The sequence below is a fragment of the Cylas formicarius genome, unplaced genomic scaffold (assembly GCF_029955315.1).
Source record: "Cylas formicarius isolate icCylForm1 unplaced genomic scaffold, icCylForm1.1 PGA_scaffold_12__32_contigs__length_19106922, whole genome shotgun sequence".
NCBI classification, from domain to species: Eukaryota; Metazoa; Arthropoda; class Insecta; order Coleoptera; family Brentidae; genus Cylas; species Cylas formicarius.
The window spans coordinates 3,355,249-3,372,174 of NW_026844225.1; positions in this window are offsets into that span (position 1 = coordinate 3,355,249).

A 16,926-nucleotide genomic window follows, 5' to 3' on the forward strand; every position below is an offset into this window, starting at 1 on the left:
AAATCAGATTCTCTATGGCAGCGTAGTTTCGAAACCTACCTACTGAAAACGACCATTGTTTTGCTTGAAATATAATTTTTGTAATTAGCAGCACAGCCCAGAAAATTTTGTCAATTATGGGGATTGAGTGCATAAATTTATAACAATATAATGCCCTTATATTTGAAATGCATGGCACATCACCAGAAATAGTTCTACTTTGAAACAGATTTATCCCTGGTCAGTCGGTTAAGGCATCTGACTAGAAACCAGATTTTCTATGGCAGCGTAGGTTCGAAACCTACCTACTGCAAACGACCATTGTTTTGCTTGAAATATAATTTTTGTAATTAGCAGCTCGGCCCAGAAAATTTTGTCAATCATGTGGATTGAGTGCATAAATTTATAACAATATAATGCCCTTATATTTTAAATGCATGGCACATCACCAGAAATAGTTCTGCTTTCAAACAGATTTATCCCTGGTCAGTCAGTTAAGGCGTCTGACTAGAAATCAGATTCTCTATGGCAGCGGGGTTCGAAATCAACCTACTGTAAACGGCCATTGTTTTGTTTGAAATATAATTTTTGTAATTAGCAGCTCAGCCCAGAAAATTTTGTCAATTATGTGGATTGAGTGCATAAATTTATAACAATATAATTTCCTTATATTTCAAACGCATGGCACACCAACAGAAATGATTCTGCTTTCAAACAGATTTATCACTGGTCTGTCGGTTAAGGCGTCTGACTAGAAATCAGATTCTTTATGGCAGCGTAGGTTAGTAACGTACCTACTGCAAACGGCCATTGTTTTGCTTGAAATATTATTTTTGTAATTAGCAGCTCAGCCCAGAAAATTTTGTCAATTATGGGGATTGAGTGCGTAAATTTATAACAATATAATGCCCTCATGTTTCAAATGCATGGCACATCACCAGAAATAGTTCTGCTTTCAAACAGATTTATCACTGGTCAGTCGGTTAAGGCGTCTGGCTAGAAATCAGATTCTTTATGGCAGCGTAGGTTAGAAACCTACCTACTTCAAACGGCCATTGTTTTGCTTGAAATATAATTTTTGTAATTAGCAGCTCAGCCCAGAAAATTTTGTCAATTATGGGGATTGAGTGCATAAACACATCACCAGAAATGTTTCTACTTTCAAACAGATTTAGAACTGGTCTGTCGGTTTAGTCGTCTGACTAGAAATCTTATTATCTATGGCAGCGAGGTTCGAAACCTACCTACTGCAATCTACTATTGCTTTGCTTAAACATGTATTTTTTATTAACAGCTAACATAATGTCAGAAAATGCAAATTTGCGAATTGAGTGCATAAAATTCTGAAAATGTAATGTCCGTATAATTCAATCGCATGGCACACCACCAGAAATAGTTCGACTTTCAAACAGATTTAGCCTTAGTCTGTCGGTTAAGGCGTCTGACTAGAAATCAGATTCTCCATGGCAGCGTAGGTTCGAAACCAACCTGCTGCAAACGACCATTGTTTTGCTTGAAATATAATTTTTGTAATTAGCAGCTCAGCCCAGAAAATTTTGTCAATTATGAGGATTGAGTGCATAAATTTATAACAATATAATGCCCTTATATTTGAAATGCATGGTACATCACCAGAAATGGTTCTGCTTTCAAACAGATTTATCACTGGTCTGTCGGTTAAGGCGTCTGACTTGAAATCAGATTCTTAACGGAGGGAAGTTTAGAAACTTACCTACTGCAAACGGCCATTTTTTTGCTTGAAATATAATTTTTGTAATTAGCAGCTCAGCCCAGAAAATTTTGTCAATTATGGGGATTGAGTGCATACATTTATAACAATATAATGCTCTTATATTTGAAACACACCAGCACATCACCAGAAATAGTTCTGCTTTCAAACAGATTTATCCGTGGTCTGTCGGTTAAGGCGTCTGACTAGAAATCAGATTCTCTATGGCAGCGTAGTTTCGAAACCTACCTACTGAAAACGACCATTGTTTTGCTTGAAATATAATTTTTGTAATTAGCAGCACAGCCCAGAAAATTTTGTCAATTATGGGGATTGAGTGCATAAATTTATAACAATATAATGCCCTTATATTTGAAATGCATGGCACATCACCAGAAATAGTTCTACTTTGAAACAGATTTATCCCTGGTCAGTCGGTTAAGGCATCTGACTAGAAACCAGATTTTCTATGGCAGCGTAGGTTCGAAGCCTACCTACTGCAAACGACCATTGTTTTGCTTGAAATATAATTTTTGTAATTAGCAGCTCGGCCCAGAAAATTTTGTCAATCATGTGGATTGAGTGGGTAAGTTTATAACAATATAATGCTCTTATAATTCAAATGCATGGCACATCACCAGAAATAGTTCTACTTTCAAACAGATTTAGCCCTGGTCTGTCGGTTAAGGCGTCTGAGCAGAAATCAGATTCTCTATGGCCGCGTAGGTTCGAAACCTACCTACTGCAAACGACCATTGTTTTGCTTGAAATATAATTTTTGTAATTAGCAGCTCGGCCCAGAAAATTTTGTCAATCATGTGGATTGAGTGGGTAAGTTTATAACAATATAATGCTCTTATAATTCAAATGCATGGCACATCACCAGAAATAGTTCTACTTTCAAACAGATTTAGCCCTGGTCTGTCGGTTAAGGCGTCTGAGTAGAAATCAGATTCTCTATGGGCGCGTAGGTTCGAAACCTACCTACTGCAAACGACCATTGTTTTGCTTGAAATATAATTTTTGTAATTAGCAGCTCGGCCCAGAAAATTTTGTCAATCATGTGGATTGAGTGGGAAAGTTTATAACAATATAATGCTCTTATAATTCAAATGCATGGCACATCACCAGAAATAGTTCTGCTTTCAAACAGATTTATATCTGGTCAGTCAGTTAAGGCGTCTGACTAGAAATCAGATTCTCTATGGCAGCGGGGTTCGAAATCAACCTACTGTAAACGGCCATTGTTTTGTTTGAAATATAATTTTTGTAATTAGCAGCTCAGCCCAGAAAATTTTGTCAATTATGTGGATTGAGTGCATAAATTTATAACAATATAATTTCCTTATATTTCAAACGCATGGCACACCAACAGAAATGATTCTGCTTTCAAACAGATTTATCACTGGTCTGTCGGTTAAGGCGTCTGACTAGAAATCAGATTCTTTATGGCAGCGTAGGTTAGTAACGTACCTACTGCAAACGGCCATTGTTTTGCTTGAAATATTATTTTTGTAATCAGCAGCTCAGCCCAGAAAATTTTGTCAATTATGGGGATTGAGTGCGTAAATTTATAACAATATAATGCCCTCATGTTTCAAATGCATGGCACATCACCAGAAATAGTTCTGCTTTCAAACAGATTTATCACTGGTCAGTCGGTTAAGGCGTCTGGCTAGAAATCAGATTCTTTATGGCAGCGTAGGTTAGAAACCTACCTACTTCAAACGGCCATTGTTTTGCTTGAAATATAATTTTTGTAATTAGCAGCTCAGCCCAGAAAATTTTGTCAATTATGGGGATTGAGTGCATAAACACATCACCAGAAATGTTTCTACTTTCAAACAGATTTAGAACTGGTCTGTCGGTTTAGTCGTCTGACTAGAAATCTTATTATCTATGGCAGCGAGGTTCGAAACCTACCTACTGCAATCTACTATTGCTTTGCTTAAACATGTATTTTTTATTAACAGCTAACATAATGTCAGAAAATGCAAATTTGCGAATTGAGTGCATAAAATTCTGAAAATGTAATGTCCGTATAATTCAATCGCATGGCACACCACCAGAAATAGTTCGACTTTCAAACAGATTTAGCCTTAGTCTGTCGGTTAAGGCGTCTGACTAGAAATCAGATTCTCCATGGCAGCGTAGGTTCGAAACCAACCTGCTGCAAACGACCATTGTTTTGCTTGAAATATAATTTTTGTAATTAGCAGCTCAGCCCAGAAAATTTTGTCAATTATGAGGATTGAGTGCATAAATTTATAACAATATAATGCCCTTATATTTGAAATGCATGGTACATCACCAGAAATGGTTCTGCTTTCAAACAGATTTATCACTGGTCTGTCGGTTAAGGCGTCTGACTTGAAATCAGATTCTTAACGGAGGGAAGTTTAGAAACTTACCTACTGCAAACGGCCATTTTTTTGCTTGAAATATAATTTTTGTAATTAGCAGCTCAGCCCAGAAAATTTTGTCAATTATGGGGATTGAGTGCATACATTTATAACAATATAATGCTCTTATATTTGAAACACACCAGCACATCACCAGAAATAGTTCTGCTTTCAAACAGATTTATCCGTGGTCTGTCGGTTAAGGCGTCTGACTAGAAATCAGATTCTCTATGGCAGCGTAGTTTCGAAACCTACCTACTGAAAACGACCATTGTTTTGCTTGAAATATAATTTTTGTAATTAGCAGCACATCCCAGAAAATTTTGTCAATTATGGGGATTGAGTGCATAAATTTATAACAATATAATGCCCTTATATTTGAAATGCATGGCACATCACCAGAAATAGTTCTACTTTGAAACAGATTTATCCCTGGTCAGTCGGTTAAGGCATCTGACTAGAAACCAGATTTTCTATGGCAGCGTAGGTTCGAAACCTACCTACTGCAAACGACCATTGTTTTGCTTGAAATATAATTTTTGTAATTAGCAGCTCGGCCCAGAAAATTTTGTCAATCATGTGGATTGAGTGGGTAAGTTTATAACAATATAATGCTCTTATAATTCAAATGCATGGCACATCACCAGAAATAGTTCTACTTTCAAACAGATTTAGCCCTGGTCTGTCGGTTAAGGCGTCTGAGTAGAAATCAGATTCTCTATGGGCGCGTAGGTTCGAAACCTACCTACTGCAAACGACCATTGTTTTGCTTGAAATATAATTTTTGTAATTAGCAGCTCGGCCCAGAAAATTTTGTCAATCATGTGGATTGAGTGGGAAAGTTTATAACAATATAATGCTCTTATAATTCAAATGCATGGCACATCACCAGAAATAGTTCTGCTTTCAAACAGATTTATATCTGGTCAGTCAGTTAAGGCGTCTGACTAGAAATCAGATTCTCTATGGCAGCGGGGTTCGAAATCAACCTACTGTAAACGGCCATTGTTTTGTTTGAAATATAATTTTTGTAATTAGCAGCTCAGCCCAGAAAATTTTGTCAATTATGTGGATTGAGTGCATAAATTTATAACAATATAATTTCCTTATATTTCAAACGCATGGCACACCAACAGAAATGATTCTGCTTTCAAACAGATTTATCACTGGTCTGTCGGTTAAGGCGTCTGACTAGAAATCAGATTCTTTATGGCAGCGTAGGTTAGTAACGTACCTACTGCAAACGGCCATTGTTTTGCTTGAAATATTATTTTTGTAATTAGCAGCTCAGCCCAGAAAATTTTGTCAATTATGGGGATTGAGTGCGTAAATTTATAACAATATAATGCCCTCATGTTTCAAATGCATGGCACATCACCAGAAATAGTTCTGCTTTCAAACAGATTTATCACTGGTCAGTCGGTTAAGGCGTCTGGCTAGAAATCAGATTCTTTATGGCAGCGTAGGTTAGAAACCTACCTACTTCAAACGGCCATTGTTTTGCTTGAAATATAATTTTTGTAATTAGCAGCTCAGCCCAGAAAATTTTGTCAATTATGGGGATTGAGTGCATAAACACATCACCAGAAATGTTTCTACTTTCAAACAGATTTAGAACTGGTCTGTCGGTTTAGTCGTCTGACTAGAAATCTTATTATCTATGGCAGCGAGGTTCGAAACCTACCTACTGCAATCTACTATTGCTTTGCTTAAACATGTATTTTTTATTAACAGCTAACATAATGTCAGAAAATGCAAATTTGCGAATTGAGTGCATAAAATTCTGAAAATGTAATGTCCTTATAATTCAATCGCATGGCACACCACCAGAAATAGTTCGACTTTCAAACAGATTTAGCCTTAGTCTGTCGGTTAAGGCGTCTGACTAGAAATCAGATTCTCCATGGCAGCGTAGGTTCGAAACCAACCTGCTGCAAACGACCATTGTTTTGCTTGAAATATAATTTTTGTAATTAGCAGCTCAGCCCAGAAAATTTTGTCAATTATGAGGATTGAGTGCATAAATTTATAACAATATAATGCCCTTATATTTGAAATGCATGGTACATCACCAGAAATGGTTCTGCTTTCAAACAGATTTATCACTGGTCTGTCGGTTAAGGCGTCTGACTTGAAATCAGATTCTTTATGGCAGCGTAGGTTAGAAACTTACCTACTGCAAACGGCCATTTTTTTGCTTGAAATATAATTTTTGTAATTAGCAGCTCAGCCCAGAAAATTTTGTCAATTATGGGGATTGAGTGCATACATTTATAACAATATAATGCTCTTATATTTGAAACACACCAGCACATCACCAGAAATAGTTCTGCTTTCAAACAGATTTATCCGTGGTCTGTCGGTTAAGGCGTCTGACTAGAAATCAGATTCTCTATGGCAGCGTAGTCTCGAAACCTACCTACTGAAAACGACCATTGTTTTGCTTGAAATATAATTTTTGTAATTAGCAGCACAGCCCAGAAAATTTTGTCAATTATGGGGATTGAGTGCATAAATTTATAACAATATAATGCCCTTATATTTGAAATGCATGGCACATCACCAGAAATAGTTCTACTTTGAAACAGATTTATCCCTGGTCAGTCGGTTAAGGCATCTGACTAGAAATCAGATTCTCTATGGCAGCGTAGGTTCGAAACCTACCTACTGCAAACGACCATTGTTTTGCTTGAAATATAATTTTTGTAATTAGCAGCTCGGCCCAGAAAATTTTGTCAATCATGTGGATTGAGTTGGTAAGTTTATAACAATATAATGCTCTTATAATTCAAATGCATGGCACATCACCAGAAATAGTTCTACTTTCAAACAGATTTAGCCCTGGTCTGTCGGTTAAGGCGTCTGAGTAGAAATCAGATTCTCTATGGCAGCGTAGTTTCGAAACCTACCTACTGAAAACGACCATTGTTTTGCTTGAAATATAATTTTTGTAATTAGCAGCACAGCCCAGAAAATTTTGTCAATTATGGGGATTGAGTGCATAAATTTATAACAATATAATGCCCTTATATTTGAAATGCATGGCACATCACCAGAAATAGTTCTACTTTGAAACAGATTTATCCCTGGTCAGTCGGTTAAGGCGTCTGAATAGAAATCAGATTCTCTGTGGCAGCGTAGTTTCGAAACCTACCTACTGCAAACGACCATTGTTTTGCTTGAAATATAATTTATGTAATTAGCAGGTCAGCCCAGAAAATTTTGTCAATTAAGGGGATTGAGTGCATAAATTTATAACAATATAATGCCCTTATATTTTAAATGCATGGCACATCACCAGAAATGGTTCTGCTTTCAAACAGATTTATCACTGGTCTGTCGGTTAAGGCGTCTGACTTGAAATCAGATTCTTTATGGCAGCGTAGGTTAGAAACTTACCTACTGCAAACGGCCATTTTTTTGCTTGAAATATAATTTTTGTAATTAGCAGCTCAGCCCAGAAAATTTTGTCAATTATGGGGATTGAGTGCATACATTTATAACAATATAATGCTCTTATATTTGAAACACACCAGCACATCACCAGAAATAGTTCTGCTTTCAAACAGATTTATCCGTGGTCTGTCGGTTAAGGCGTCTGACTAGAAATCAGATTCTCTATGGCAGCGTAGTCTCGAAACCTACCTACTGAAAACGACCATTGTTTTGCTTGAAATATAATTTTTGTAATTAGCAGCACAGCCCAGAAAATTTTGTCAATTATGGGGATTGAGTGCATAAATTTATAACAATATAATGCCCTTATATTTGAAATGCATGGCACATCACCAGAAATAGTTCTACTTTGAAACAGATTTATCCCTGGTCAGTCGGTTAAGGCATCTGACTAGAAATCAGATTCTCTATGGCAGCGTAGGTTCGAAACCTACCTACTGCAAACGACCATTGTTTTGCTTGAAATATAATTTTTGTAATTAGCAGCTCGGCCCAGAAAATTTTGTCAATCATGTGGATTGAGTTGGTAAGTTTATAACAATATAATGCTCTTATAATTCAAATGCATGGCACATCACCAGAAATAGTTCTACTTTCAAACAGATTTAGCCCTGGTCTGTCGGTTAAGGCGTCTGAGTAGAAATCAGATTCTCTATGGCAGCGTAGTTTCGAAACCTACCTACTGAAAACGACCATTGTTTTGCTTGAAATATAATTTTTGTAATTAGCAGCACAGCCCAGAAAATGTTGTCAATTATGGGGATTGAGTGCATAAATTTATAACAATATAATGCCCTTATATTTGAAATGCATGGCACATCACCAGAAATAGTTCTACTTTGAAACAGATTTATCCCTGGTCAGTCGGTTAAGGCGTCTGAATAGAAATCAGATTCTCTGTGGCAGCGTAGTTTCGAAACCTACCTACTGCAAACGACCATTGTTTTGCTTGAAATATAATTTATGTAATTAGCAGGTCAGCCCAGAAAATTTTGTCAATTAAGGGGATTGAGTGCATAAATTTATAACAATATAATGCCCTTATATTTTAAATGCATGGCACATCACCAGAAATGGTTCTGCTTTCAAACAGATTTATCACTGGTCTGTCGGTTAAGGCGTCTGACTTGAAATCAGATTCTTTATGGCAGCGTAGGTTAGAAACTTACCTACTGCAAACGGCCATTTTTTTGCTTGAAATATAATTTTTGTAATTAGCAGCTCAGCCCAGAAAATTTTGTCAATTATGGGGATTGAGTGCATACATTTATAACAATATAATGCTCTTATATTTGAAACACACCAGCACATCACCAGAAATAGTTCTGCTTTCAAACAGATTTATCCGTGGTCTGTCGGTTAAGGCGTCTGACTAGAAATCAGATTCTCTATGGCAGCGTAGTTTCGAAACCTACCTACTGAAAACGACCATTGTTTTGCTTGAAATATAATTTTTGTAATTAGCAGCACAGCCCAGAAAATTTTGTCAATTATGGGGATTGAGTGCATAAATTTATAACAATATAATGCCCTTATATTTGAAATGCATGGCACATCACCAGAAATAGTTCTACTTTCAAACAGATTTATCCCTGGTCAGTCGGTTAAGGCATCTGACTAGAAATCAGATTCTCTATGGCAGCGTAGGTTCGAAACCTACCTACTGCAAACGACCATTGTTTTGCTTGAAATATAATTTTTGTAATTAGCAGCTCGGCCCAGAAAATTTTGTCAATCATGTGGATTGAGTGGGTAAGTTTATAACAATATAATGCTCTTATAATTCAAATGCATGGCACATCACCAGAAATAGTTCTACTTTCAAACAGATTTAGCCCTGGTATGTCGGTTAAGGCGTCTGAGTAGAAATCAGATTCTCTATGGCCGCGTAGGTTCGAAACCTACCTACTGCAAACGACCATTGTTTTGCTTGAATTATAAATTTTTTAATTAGCAAATCAACCCAGAAAATTTTGTCAATTATGGGGATTGAGTGCATAAATTTATAACAATATAATGCCCTTATATTTGAAATGAATGGCACATCACCAGAAATAGTTCTGCTTTCAAACAGATTTATCACTGGTCAGTCGGTTAAGGCGTCTGACTAGAAATCAGATTCTTTATGGCACCGTAGGTTCGAAACCTAACTATTGCACACGACCATGGTTTTGCTTGAAATATAATTTTTGTAATTAGCAGCTCGGCCCAGAAAATTTTGTCAATCATGTGGATTGAGTGGGTAAGTTTATAACAATAGAATGCTCTTATTATTCAAATGCATGGCACATCACCAGAAATAGTTCTGCTTTCAAACAGATTTATCACTGGTCAGTCGGTTAAGGCATCTGACTAGAAATCAGATTCTCTATGGCAGCGTAGGTTCGAAACCTACCTACTGCAAACGACCATTGTTTTGCTTGAAATATAATTTTTGTAATTAGCAGCTCGGCCCAGAAAATTTTGTCAATCATGTGGATTGAGTTGGTAAGTTTATAACAATATAATGCTCTTATAATTCAAATGCATGGCACATCACCAGAAATAGTTCTACTTTCAAACAGATTTAGCCCTGGTCTGTCGGTTAAGGCGTCTGAGTAGAAATCAGATTCTCTATGGCCGCGTAGGTTCGAAACCTACCTACTGCAAACGACCATTGTTTTGCTTGAAATATAATTTTTGTAATTAGCAGCTCGGCCCAGAAAATTTTGTCAATCATGTGGATTGAGTGGGTAAGTTTATAACAATATAATGCTCTTATAATTCAAATGCATGGCACATCACCAGAAATAGTTCTACTTTCAAACAGATTTAGCCCTGGTCTGTCGGTTAAGGCGTCTGAGTAGAAATCAGATTCTCTATGGCAGCGTAGTTTCGAAACCTACCTACTGAAAACGACCATTGTTTTGCTTGAAATATAATTTTTGTAATTAGCAGCACAGCCCAGAAAATTTTGTCAATTATGGGGATTGAGTGCATAAATTTATAACAATATAATGCCCTTATATTTGAAATGCATGGCACATCACCAGAAATAGTTCTACTTTGAAACAGATTTATCCCTGGTCAGTCGGTTAAGGCGTCTGAATAGAAATCAGATTCTCTGTGGCAGCGTAGTTAAGAAACCTACATACTGCAAACGACCATTGTTTTGCTTGAAATATAATTTATGTAATTAGCAGGTCAGCCCAGAAAATTTTGTCAATTAAGGGGATTGAGTGCATAAATTTATAACAATATAATGCCCTTATATTTTAAATGCATGGCACATCACCAGAAATGGTTCTGCTTTCAAACAGATTTATCACTGGTCTGTCGGTTAAGGCGTCTGACTTGAAATCAGATTCTTTATGGCAGCGTAGGTTAGAAACTTACCTACTGCAAACGGCCATTTTTTTGCTTGAAATATAATTTTTGTAATTAGCAGCTCAGCCCAGAAAATTTTGTCAATTATGGGGATTGAGTGCATACATTTATAACAATATAATGCTCTTATATTTGAAACACACCAGCACATCACCAGAAATAGTTCTGCTTTCAAACAGATTTATCCGTGGTCTGTCGGTTAAGGCGTCTGACTAGAAATCAGATTCTCTATGGCAGCGTAGTTTCGAAACCTACCTACTGAAAACGACCATTGTTTTGCTTGAAATATAATTTTTGTAATTAGCAGCACAGCCCAGAAAATTTTGTCAATTATGGGGATTGAGTGCATAAATTTATAACAATATAATGCCCTTATATTTGAAATGCATGGCACATCACCAGAAATAGTTCTACTTTCAAACAGATTTATCCCTGGTCAGTCGGTTAAGGCATCTGACTAGAAATCAGATTCTCTATGGCAGCGTAGGTTCGAAACCTACCTACTGCAAACGACCATTGTTTTGCTTGAGATATAATTTTTGTAATTAGCAGCTCGGCCCAGAAAATTTTGTCAATCATGTGGATTGAGTGGGTAAGTTTATAACAATATAATGCTCTTATAATTCAAATGCATGGCACATCACCAGAAATAGTTCTACTTTCAAACAGATTTAGCCCTGGTATGTCGGTTAAGGCGTCTGAGTAGAAATCAGATTCTCTATGGCCGCGTAGGTTCGAAACCTACCTACTGCAAACGACCATTGTTTTGCTTGAATTATAAATTTTTTAATTAGCAAATCAACCCAGAAAATTTTGTCAATTATGGGGATTGAGTGCATAAATTTATAACAATATAATGCCCTTATATTTGAAATGAATGGCACATCACCAGAAATAGTTCTGCTTTCAAACAGATTTATCACTGGTCAGTCGGTTAAGGCATCTGACTAGAAATCAGATTCTTTATGGCACCGTAGGTTCGAAACCTAACTATTGCACACGACCATGGTTTTGCTTGAAATATAATTTTTGTAATTAGCAGCTCGGCCCAGAAAATTTTGTCAATCATGTGGATTGAGTGGGTAAGTTTATAACAATAGAATGCTCTTATTATTCAAATGCATGGCACATCACCAGAAATAGTTCTGCTTTCAAACAGATTTATCACTGGTCTGTCGGTTAAGGCGTCTGACTAGAATTCAGATTCTTTAAGGCAACGTAGGTTTGAAACCTACCTACTGCAAACGGCCATTGTTTTGCTTGAAATATAATTTTTGTATTTAGCAGCTCAGCCCAGAAAATTTTGTCAATTATGGGGATTGAGTGCATAAATTTATAACAATATAATGCCCTTATATTTGAAATGCATGGCACATCACCAGAAATAGTTCTACTTTCAAACAGATTTATCCCTGGTCAGTCGGTTAAGGCATCTGACTAGAAATCAGATTCTCTATGGCAGCGTAGTTTCGAAACCTACCTACTGAAAACGACCATTGTTTTGCTTGAAATATAATTTTTGTAATTAGCAGCACAGCCCAGAAAATTTTGTCAATTATGGGGATTGAGTGCATAAATTTATAACAATATAATGCCCTTATATTTGAAATGCATGGCACATCACCAGAAATAGTTCTACTTTCAAACAGATTTATCCCTGGTCAGTCGGTTAAGGCATCTGACTAGAAATCAGATTCTCTATGGCAGCGTAGGTTCGAAACCTACCTACTGCAAACGACCATTGTTTTGCTTGAGATATAATTTTTGTAATTAGCAGCTCGGCCCAGAAAATTTTGTCAATCATGTGGATTGAGTGGGTAAGTTTATAACAATATAATGCTCTTATAATTCAAATGCATGGCACATCACCAGAAATAGTTCTACTTTCAAACAGATTTAGCCCTGGTATGTCGGTTAAGGCGTCTGAGTAGAAATCAGATTCTCTATGGCCGCGTAGGTTCGAAACCTACCTACTGCAAACGACCATTGTTTTGCTTGAATTATAAATTTTTTAATTAGCAAATCAACCCAGAAAATTTTGTCAATTATGGGGATTGAGTGCATAAATTTATAACAATATAATGCCCTTATATTTGAAATGAATGGCACATCACCAGAAATAGTTCTGCTTTCAAACAGATTTATCACTGGTCAGTCGGTTAAGGCATCTGACTAGAAATCAGATTCTTTATGGCACCGTAGGTTCGAAACCTAACTATTGCACACGACCATGGTTTTGCTTGAAATATAATTTTTGTAATTAGCAGCTCGGCCCAGAAAATTTTGTCAATCATGTGGATTGAGTGGGTAAGTTTATAACAATAGAATGCTCTTATTATTCAAATGCATGGCACATCACCAGAAATAGTTCTGCTTTCAAACAGATTTATCACTGGTCTGTCGGTTAAGGCGTCTGACTAGAATTCAGATTCTTTAAGGCAACGTAGGTTTGAAACCTACCTACTGCAAACGGCCATTGTTTTGCTTGAAATATAATTTTTGTATTTAGCAGCTCAGCCCAGAAAATTTTGTCAGTTATGAGGATTGAGTGCATAAATTTATAAAAATATAATGTCCTTATATTTGAAATGCATGGCACATCACCAGAAATTGTTCTGCTTTCAAACAGATTTATCACTGGTCTGTCGGTTAAGGCGTCTGACTAGAAATCAGATTCTTTAAGGCAACGTAGGTTTGAAACCTACCTACTGCAAACGGCCATTGTTTTGCTTGAAATATAATTTTTGTATTTACCAGCTCAGCCCAGAAAATTTTGTCAGTTATGAGGATTGAGTGCATAAATTTATAAAAATATAATGTCCTTATATTTGAAATGCATGGCACATCACCAGAAATTGTTCTGCTTTCAAACAGATTTATCACTGGTCTGTCGGTTAAGGCGTCTGAATAGAAATCAGATTCTCTGTGGCAGCGTAGTTTCGAAACCTACTTACTGTAAACGACCATTGTTTTGCTTGAAATATAATTTATGTAATTAGCAGGTCAGCCCAGAAAATTTTGTCAATTAAGGGGATTGAGTGCATAAATTTATAACAATATAATGCCCTTATATTTTAAATGCATGGCACATCACCAGAAATAGTTCTGCTTTCAAACAGATTTATCCCTGGTCAGTCAGTTAAGGCGTCTGACTAGAAATCAGATTCTTTAAGGCAACGTAGGTTTGAAACCTACCTACTGCAAACGGCCATTGTTTTGCTTGAAATATAATTTTTGTATTTAGCAGCTCAGCGCAGAAAATTTTGTCAGTTATGAGGATTGAGTGCATAAATTTATAAAAATATAATGTCCTTATATTTGAAATGCATGGCACATCACCAGAAATTGTTCTGCTTTCAAACAGATTTATCACTGGTCAGTCGGTTAAGGCGTCTGGCTAGAAATCAGATTCTTTAAGGCAACGTAGGTTAGAAACCTACCTACTTCAAACGGCCATTGTTTTGCTTGAAATATAATTTTTGTAATTAGCAGCTCAGCCCAGAAAATTTTGTCAATTATGGGGATTGAGTGCATAAACACATCACCAGAAATGTTTCTACTTTCAAACAGATTTAGAACTGGTCTGTCGGTTTAGTCGTCTGACTAGAAATCTTATTATCTATGGCAGCGAGGTTCGAAACCTACCTACTGCAATCTACTATTGCTTTGCTTAAACATGTATTTTTTATTAACAGCTAACATAATGTCAGAAAATGCAAATTTGCGAATTGAGTGCATAAAATTCTGAAAATATAATGTCCGTATAATTCAATCGCATGGCACACCACCAGAAATAGTTCGACTTTCAAACAGATTTAGCCTTAGTCTGTCGGTTAAGGCGTCTGACTAGAAATCAGATTCTCCATGGCAGCGTAGGTTCGAAACCAACCTGCTGCAAACCACCATTGTTTTGCTTGAAATATAATTTTTGTAATTAGCAGCTCAGCCCAGAAAATTTTGTCAATTATGAGGATTGAGTGCATAAATTTATAACAATATAATGCCCTTATATTTGAAATGCATGGTACATCACCAGAAATGGTTCTGCTTTCAAACAGATTTATCACTGGTCTGTCGGTTAAGGCGTCTGACTTGAAATCAGATTCTTTATGGCAGCGTAGGTTAGAAACTTACCTACTGCAAACGGCCATTTTTTTGCTTGAAATATAATTTTTGTAATTAGCAGCTCAGCCCAGAAAATTTTGTCAATTATGGGGATTGAGTGCATACATTTATAACAATATAATGCTCTTATATTTGAAACACACCAGCACATCACCAGAAATAGTTCTGCTTTCAAACAGATTTATCCGTGGTCTGTCGGTTAAGGCGTCTGACTAGAAATCAGATTTTCTATGGCAGCGTAGTCTCGAAACCTACCTACTGAAAACGACCATTGTTTTGCTTGAAATATAATTTTTGTAATTAGCAGCACAGCCCAGAAAATTTTGTCAATTATGGGGATTGAGTGCATAAATTTATAACAATATAACGCCCTTATATTTGAAATGCATGGCACATCACCAGAAATAGTTCTACTTTGAAACAGATTTATCCCTGGTCAGTCGGTTAAGGCATCTGACTAGAAATCAGATTCTCTATGGCAGCGTAGGTTCGAAACCTACCTACTGCAAACGACCATTGTTTTGCTTGAAATATAATTTTTGTAATTAGCAGCTCGGCCCAGAAAATTTTGTCAATCATGTGGATTGAGTGGGTAAGTTTATAACAATATAATGCTCTTATAATTCAAATGCATGGCACATCACCAGAAATAGTTCTACTTTCAAACAGATTTAGCCCTGGTCTGTCGGTTAAGGCGTCTGAGTAGAAATCAGATTCTCTATGGCCGCGTAGGTTCGAAACCTACCTACTGCAAACGACCATTGTTTTGCTTGAAATATAATTTTTGTAATTAGCAGCTCGGCCCAGAAAATTTTGTCAATCATGTGGATTGAGTGGGTAAGTTTATAACAATATAATGCTCTTATAATTCAAATGCATGGCACATCACCAGAAATAGTTCTACTTTCAAACAGATTTAGCCCTGGTCTGTCGGTTAAGGCGTCTGAGTAGAAATCAGATTCTCTATGGCAGCGTAGTTTCGAAACCTACCTACTGAAAACGACCATTGTTTTGCTTGAAATATAATTTTTGTAATTAGCAGCACAGCCCAGAAAATTTTGTCAATTAAGGGGATTGAGTGCATAAATTTATAACAATATAATGCCCTTATATTTTAAATGCATGGCACATCACCAGAAATGGTTCTGCTTTCAAACAGATTTATCACTGGTCTGTCGGTTAAGGCGTCTGACTTGAAATCAGATTCTTTATGGCAGCGTAGGTTAGAAACTTACCTACTGCAAACGGCCATTTTTTTGCTTGAAATATAATTTTCGTAATTAGCAGCTCAGCCCAGAAAATTTTGTCAATTATGGGGATTGAGTGCATACATTTATAACAATATAATGCTCTTATATTTGAAACACACCAGCACATCACCAGAAATAGTTCTGCTTTCAAACAGATTTATCACTGGTCTGTCGGTTAAGGCGTCTGAATAGAAATCAGATTCTCTGTGGCAGCGTAGTTTCGAAACCTACTTACTGCAAACGACCATTGTTTTGCTTGAAATATAATTTATGTAATTAGCAGGTCAGCCCAGAAAATTTTGTCAATTAAGGGGATTGAGTGCATAAATTTATAACAATATAATGCCCTTATATTTTAAATGCATGGCACATCACCAGAAATAGTTCTGCTTTCAAACAGATTTATCCCTGGTCAGTCAGTTAAGGCGTCTGACTAGAAATCAGATTCTCTATGGCAGCGGGGTTCGAAATCAACCTACTGTAAACGGCCATTGTTTTGTTTGAAATATAATTTTTGTAATTAGCAGCTCAGCCCAGAAAATTTTGTCAATTATGTGGATTGAGTGCATAAATTTATAACAATATAATTTCCTTATATTTCAAACGCATGGCACACCAA